Here is a 7500-nt window from a genome sequence, read left to right as displayed (position 1 = left end):
CTCCCATTTAGGTAACGTCAAAAACTCAAAGCATCATTTTTGTTCTTGAAAAGAGTAAAGGTATCGTCCACGTACCGGAACCAAATAGTAGGCTGATTGGTATTCTTCATCACCCATTTTTCTTCAAAATCACACATGATGAAAATGTTCGCCAAAACAGGACCAAGTGGAGAGCCCATTGCGACGACATCAATCTGGTCATAGTACTGACCATTAAAAACAAAATGACTCTTCTTTTTTGCAAACGAGAGTAAATTATTTAGGACCAATCGGGGTAATCTAGGTGGATTTGCGAGGGCATACAGCTTATCAAGGCAAATTTCAATAGTCTCATCCAGTGGGACATTAGTAAATAGTGCATTACCAGAAATTCGAGTCATATTGCGTCACGAATACCGCATGTCAATCAAACGGAACAGAAAAAATGGCTGCCCGATGTTGTAAAGAAATGTATGGGATCTAAAATAAAATATCAATTTTTGGCAGTTCAAATAAATTAAATTCGATGTGCCGACCTTTCCCTGATAAATAATATGCAACTACACTACGAAGCGAAGGTTTTTTTACCATTTCGTTCATTGTTTGAGCCGTCAAATAGCGCCAAAATAACAAGGATTTACGCTGGTACTTGCCTTCTAATTTGATCAAAATACCTTGACTTACCTTGACTTCCAGTTTGACAGTTTGTGGAGATAGGTTGGAGGACGCTTACAAGGTAAGAGGTAAGATTGTAGTTGTAGGTGTTCGTGGAAGAAACAATTGGACTACGGGGACACCCAGTTTTGTGAACCTTTGGTAGACCATAAAGAACTCCATGTTTGGAACCATTGGGTAGGACCTTTTGAAAGGTGTAGTCGTCAATCATGTGATCTCTTTTTAGTTGTCGAAGGTAACAAATTAAACTTTGTTCTCTGGACTTTGTCGGGTTTTCTGTCAGTTTTTTTTAATTTTGTCTCATCGGAGATCAACTGTTTCATCTTGGTCAAGTAATCATGTTTATTTACAATCACAACGCCATTTCCTTTATCCGGTTTCGTGATGATGATAGAGTCATCTTTGCGAAGATTTTTGAGGGCTTCCCATTCTTCTTTGCTGAGTATATGTTTCTGCGAGAAACAAGAGAAGTCATATGAATAAATGTAGTCGTAAGAAATGTGTTTTAAATGACACTTTAACCTATCCTCGTTTTCAACCGTCAGAGTGGGTCTGTGTCATTTTAAATCGCGAAAGAGCAGTTCGAAAGAGCTTTTGACCTCATACTTGTCAACATTTTTTGTAGTCGGGTGGCTAAGTGCAGATAATTGACCGGATCTATCCAGAGCGGACAAAAGCACCAAATTTGGCACACAGCTGCCTTAGAGTATACTGAACATTTTTAGGACCGGTGTCCAACTGAATCTTTTTTCCCTTTGCTGATGCAACAAAGAAATTAAATATAACCAAAATTGACATTGCCTGGTTACCAAGCATATTATGGAAAATGTGGTTTCAGGCAAAAGGATTATTGAAAGGTTGTCAAAACTACTTACACTCAGAGAAATAAGTCAAGCAGCGTTGATGCCACATTTGATATTTATTTCAGTAAACAAATGAAGTTCCATGATGCTTTGCAAGCCTGATTGGGAGCCGTTTTTTCTAATCGCTATATTTCTTAGGCATACAAAACCGATAAAAATTCTGTTTTTTGACATGATGCTAACAAGCTCTAGATTTTTACTCACTCTCTGACTGGTTTAAACTCCAGTTCGAGCAAATGAAAACATTAGAGTGCTTGTCGTGCTATAATTGTTTCTGGGTTGCATAGACCTACAAGTGAAGTTAAAGCTCACAAACTGTTCACCTAATGCGGACCTAGTTAAAAAGCAAACAGTCAGAACCTTAGATTAAGTGCTGCATTACTGCCTTTTTCCGCGTCACACGTTTCAATTTAGTAATTTGTGAGGCTAACTCCAAAAGTAGCGTAAAAAGTTCACATTTCATTGAGGTTCAGACTGACTCAGATGTATTGAACATCACTGCTGGTCGGGGTTACATTTGCATTTGCAGAGCCGTGTGCACTGCAAGCTATATTTGACACATTTACATCGAGTTCATTTGCATGAACACTTGATCAGCTCTTGACAAGCCTTTGAGACCTCTGGAATGGTTATCCAAACTGGTTTCCACGTGTCCCCAATCTTCTTCCATCCAAATCGATCTGGATAAGGAATATCCTGGCTACTTGCATCACTTGTTGTCCAGATTCCTGCTTGCAGGACCGCCCTCTCAACGTGCTTCGGAAGAGCATTCTAAAACAAAAGAGCATTTTTAAAATTACTCTTTATAGCGCTATAATAAATCCTTATTTAATTACTTACTTGAATTTACCTGAGTGGGAGGTAGATTTCCGATTGCTCTGCTGTGTTTACAAAACAGATTCATTCTGGTCTCGTTGACAGAATCCAGTGTGCTTGACTTGTCATACATAATGATGACAAGCCGCTCTAGATTACAAGAAGCTGCTGGAATGGATGGGTGGATAGGAACTCTAACGATGGTGTCACAGTATGGCTCCAAAGCTCCCATGCTTGCCAGGCCGACCGCTTGCCTTTACCATTAAATGCAGACGTTGTGTCGCAGCCACTAAAAGCATGGAAAACAGGGAGGGGGCGTGACTTTTGCTCACCAACGGCAGCACAAATTTTGTTGATGCTGATGTACTTGAAACGTCTGCCCATTCCAAATGCAACCCATCTGTCAACGTTAGCACTGAATGCTTTCAGATCATGAAACTTTCCCACAAGAATCACCACCACGTCCGTATCAACAGTTCTGACAAGAATTGTGCTTGTACCTTCAGTGAGAAAAGTATGACGCAGATGAACAACAATTCGTGTATCTGCTTCCTTGCGATTACAGTCGGGCATCGAGCTTGCTGATCCACAGGTTATCACTGATTGCCCTAGGAGATACATAAACGTATATTTATAAGACGTTCTAATTATCATTATTTAAACAGATGATACTTGACACCATGTAAAACAGCGTACCTGAAGTTATTGCGAGGCTCTTATCTGCTGGGAATTCAAAGCGTGACACCTTTTCGGTAAGAAACTGAAACAGCTCTGTCTTGTTTGTAGAATTTCGAAGAAACTGCATCCAATTCAGGGGCAACTTCACTAGACCTGATACATTCCTTCTAGTGCCTGTTCCTCTTTTGTATCTCGTAGACTCTTTCAGACTATCTGCAACGTACTTATCCCACACGACATCTACACGCTCAGAATTTTGCAGTTGGTTAACAAGATGCGGGATGAAAATCATGTCTGCATAATCATCAAAGGTGACCACACCTGCAGTGGGAAGGCAATGCACGATAACAGCTCCATCACGTATTTTGCAGTCAAAGTGAGTGGGAGGATTGTGCTGTTCACTGCATTCTGGCAGACAACCAAGCAGGTCAGACTTCGCTGTTGGTACGCGAAGGTTGCCAAACTCAGAGAGGGATGGGGGGAACGACTGCACTTCATGGGAAAAGAAAATCTGCTAGACCACTGTCTCTACTTTGCACTGCAATGTATAACTGAGAAAAGAGAGCTACATTATTCTGAAGAACAGAAATCTTCTTTCCCTCTTTAGAAGCTGATTTTGGTTGAGGTCTCCTGAAGAGCGGTAACTTGTTCTTCTTTATTGGGTCATGAATGTTATTGCCTGTTTCAGTGCGTCCATTCCACGCTTTATCATAGCAGGAGTGGCAGCTTTCTCATAAGTAGAAGCGCTGATAAAGAAGGAGGATTTTTTTTTAAACTTGCTGCTTGCTGGAATGGTATGCTGCCCATACTATGGTATCTTCCGATCTGAGGTCTTCTTCATTCAGCTTCTGGAGCGCATGTTCTGCCCAGCCTTTCTCTTCTAATTTACAAGCTTCAATCATACCAGTGACATCACGAATTTCACGTTGGGGAACTGACGTTGCTGTTGTTGTAAGTTTAGTCGGTGGAACAAGGATGGCACAGTCGGTTAGTGCGCGGCCTTTTGTGCAAGAGGTCTTGAGTTCGATTCCCGGATCTCGCATCCTCGTTTCGACTTCTTTCCTTTCCGTGTAGCTAAGTAGCTTTAAATACCCGTAAAACGAAGAACTGATGGAGAGGGGGGAGTAAAATGAGCGCACCGTCGACCTCTAGTTTGTCAGTTGAATTACTGTTACGAGCTATCGACGTTAAATATGGTTACTTTACTTAACTTCACTTTTAATTGCGTAGCTGTCTGGAATTGAATGCTTGTCGGAATCAGAAGGGGGCACTGTGATTGGCGATCGACCATCACCGGGATGACATTCCGTAGGAAACTGGAAGACAGATATTCCCGTTCCGTGAAACGATGATGTTGCTGTTGTGGAACTGGGGTTGTGGTCTAGGTTGTCGAGAGCTCCAACTGAAAATAAACCTTTGTTAAGGCAGACGGGAGATACACATTCATCATCTTTAAAACGCTTAGAAGCTGCAATGGCCAACCAATCCTCGATTTCCATTAATTGATCGTATGACACGCTTAAACCTAGCTGATACAGCTCAGTTATCATTTTTTTGCATCGAGTCAACGCATGAATGTTCAGGCTGAGGTAAATTGATAGTGGTGGCTCTCGCAACGCAGAGTGCCGCAAAGAGCTGGATGATCGTTTCTTTGCATTAAATAGCACTGTTTGGCAAACCGTTAGGCAAGGCTGGGATTCCTTATGTTCTTGCTCCTTTACGTTCAGTCCATCGTTGAAATAAGAGATTTCAAGCTCGCAGGAACAGAACTTTCCTGGCACCCAACTGGAAAAGTACCAGAGATATCCTAAATCGCTGAGAGGATTTTCAAATAGCGAATGTAGCTCTGGAAGTGGAAAAAGCAGGGTTCCGTTTTCCACAGAGTTCTCGATGTATTCAGATAGTTCTACAAACGCCCTTGCTTCAAACTTTTTCCTCTTCCTGTGATTCCAAAGTTTCGGCACTTTTTTTTTTCTTTGGTGGGATCTGTGTTTGTTTCGTAGGTTGGTCAAACATTTCATGTGATATTTATCTTCAATAGCAATCAGGTCTCCCCCAGACATTTTTGCCAACAGTTCGAAGTCTTGCCGCGGCAGATCTGTGACAATTCGGCGAAGATTTCTGTCCGCTTCAATTGTGGAGAAGCCATGAAGTAAACCAAGTTTGTTTCCTTCACCACAAAATAAACACCAATTTTCATCCACCACTTTACCACTTTATTGGATATAAGATGTGGGTTTTCATGGCCATCGGATGGTGGGCTTTTTTTCTTTTGAACTTTTTTCAGCTTGGATGAGCTAAATTATAAGTGGCAGGACTGATGCCATTTCGCGTTATTCTTTATAAGGTCATCAGTTGTTGTGGTATCGGTATTAAACTTCAGTTCCACTGGTAGAAAATTTAGGTCCTTAAAGTAGCTTACGTTGGTAAGAAAGTTACTGTGAACATTGCTGTCGAATGAGTGGGATTTCATGGGACATCTTAAAGCTTCACGAGTAGTGCATTGGCAAATAATACAAAGATCCCAATTTAGTGACATCTCTTTGTCTTCACATTATCAATGATTCCAATCTGAAAGCAAATTTGCCAAAAAATCTTATAATCTATGGAAAAATAGCCTTCAAGGCCGCTGAATATAAGCATCGTTAGCTTACAAAGACAATAAGATACTTAAGATAATTAAAAGTTGCAAGGAAAACACGGTAATTTAGTGACCCATAGAGGCCGCCATCTTGGGTGACCGAGTGGAGGCTAAGTACTAGTCAAAACGAAAACTTCGGAAACTGGACCTAAATGAACTGTTCTGTGCCTTATTTTCGCTGATAGTGATAACGGAGAGCCTTTAAGTGTTTTTCAAAGCAGGTGGATAAATTTTCTGGACAATTTAGGCTAAATTTCTCACAGTAACAGTATTAACGACAGGCCACCCACCAAAGTGGTTTTCGTTCAAATTTAATACTTCTATAAATACAAACCCAGAAGAGATCAAGCAGGGCACCGGTCAAAGTTTTAACCTGTATGCCCTAGCCTATGTTCACACAAAGTTTGGTGCTTTTGTCCGCTCTGTATATATCTGACCACTAAGCCACCTGACTATTGGTGGTAGACAGAAAAGTAAACCTCTTGCAAGAACACTTTTCTCTGTTTCCGTTAACACACGATGCGAATAATTGAAAATGATTGAGTCATTGTCCAAGTTTGAGAGCTGTGGTATTCCTTTCTTCCGTTTTAGAACATTGAAATAGTCCCACCTGGTGTAAAGACCGGTGAATGTCTTCTTTCGATAGATTGATGTTGAGAAGGAGCTGTCACGATTGCGTTTCATAAGGATATCAAGGAATGGAATTTCATCGTTTTGTTCAAACTCAATTGTGAATTTAATGTTGTTGTGTCTCCCATTTAGGTAACGTCAAAAACTCAAAGCATCATTTTTGTTCTTGAAAAGAGTAAAGGTATCGTCCACGTACCGGAACCAAATAGTAGGCTGATTGGTGTTCTTCATCACCCATTTTTCTTCAAAATCACACATGAAAATGTTCGCCAAAACAGGACCAAGTGGAGAGCCCATTGCGACGACATCAATCTGGTCATAGTACTGACCAACAAAAACAAAATGACTCTTCTTTTTTGCAAACAAGAGTAAATTCTTTAGGACCAATTGGGGTAATCTAGGTGGATTTGCGAGGGCATACAGCTTATCAAGGCAAATTTTAATAGTCTCATTTGATTTGATTTGCGTTAATTGTTAATTTCAATTTACAGTGTCCCCGATTAGTGCTCTTCGGCGCTAGAAGATTAGACACTTAAATAAAGTTCCTTCCTTTCCTCATCCAGTGAGACATTAGTAAATAATGAACTGACATCAAAGGAACACATGAATTCGCCGTTGTGAGTGTACTGTTTGGCCCATTCTGCAAAACTGAAGGAGTATTTAATTGAAAAACAGTTTGTGGAGATAGGTTGGAGGACGCTTAAATAAGGTAAAAGGCAAGATTGTAGTTGTAGGTGTTCGTGGAAGAAACAATTGGACGAAAGGGGCACCCAGTTTTGTGAACCTTTGGTAGACCATAAAGAACTCCATGTGCGGAACCATTGGGTAGGACCTTTTGAAAGGTGTAGTCGTCAATCACGTGATCTCTTTTTAGTTGTCGAAGGTAACAAATTAAACTTTGTTCTCTGGACTTTATCGGGTTCTCTGTCAGTTTTTTGAATTTTCTCTCATCGGAGATCAACTGTTTCATCTTGGTCACGTAATCATGTTTATTTACAATCACAACGCCATTTCCTTTATCCAGTTTCGTGATGATGATAGAGTCATCTTTGCGAAGATTTTTGAGGGCTTCCCATTCTTCTTTGCTGAGTATATGGTTCTGCTTAGAGAAGTCATATGAATAAATGTAGTTGTAAGAAATGTGTTTTAATTGACACTTTAACCTATCCTCGTTTTCAACCGTCAGAGTGGGTCCGTGTCATTTTAAATCGCGAAAGA

At 40.6% G+C, this 7500-nt stretch overlaps 2 pseudogenes; both read right to left on the bottom strand.

Moving 5' to 3' along the window:
• Positions 1–2012: 2012 nt before the first annotated feature.
• LOC138005103 (uncharacterized) lies at positions 2013–2717 on the bottom strand (annotated as a pseudogene).
• Positions 2718–2976: 259 nt separating this feature from the next.
• On the bottom strand, positions 2977–4054 carry LOC138005102 (uncharacterized; annotated as a pseudogene).
• Positions 4055–7500: the final 3446 nt, after the last annotated feature.

The sequence above is a fragment of the Montipora foliosa genome, chromosome 6, assembly GCF_036669935.1.
Source record: "Montipora foliosa isolate CH-2021 chromosome 6, ASM3666993v2, whole genome shotgun sequence".
Taxonomy (NCBI): Eukaryota; Metazoa; Cnidaria; class Anthozoa; order Scleractinia; family Acroporidae; genus Montipora; species Montipora foliosa.
Note: the sequence above shows the minus strand (reverse complement) of the source record. Positions and strands in the feature narration are given on the sequence as shown.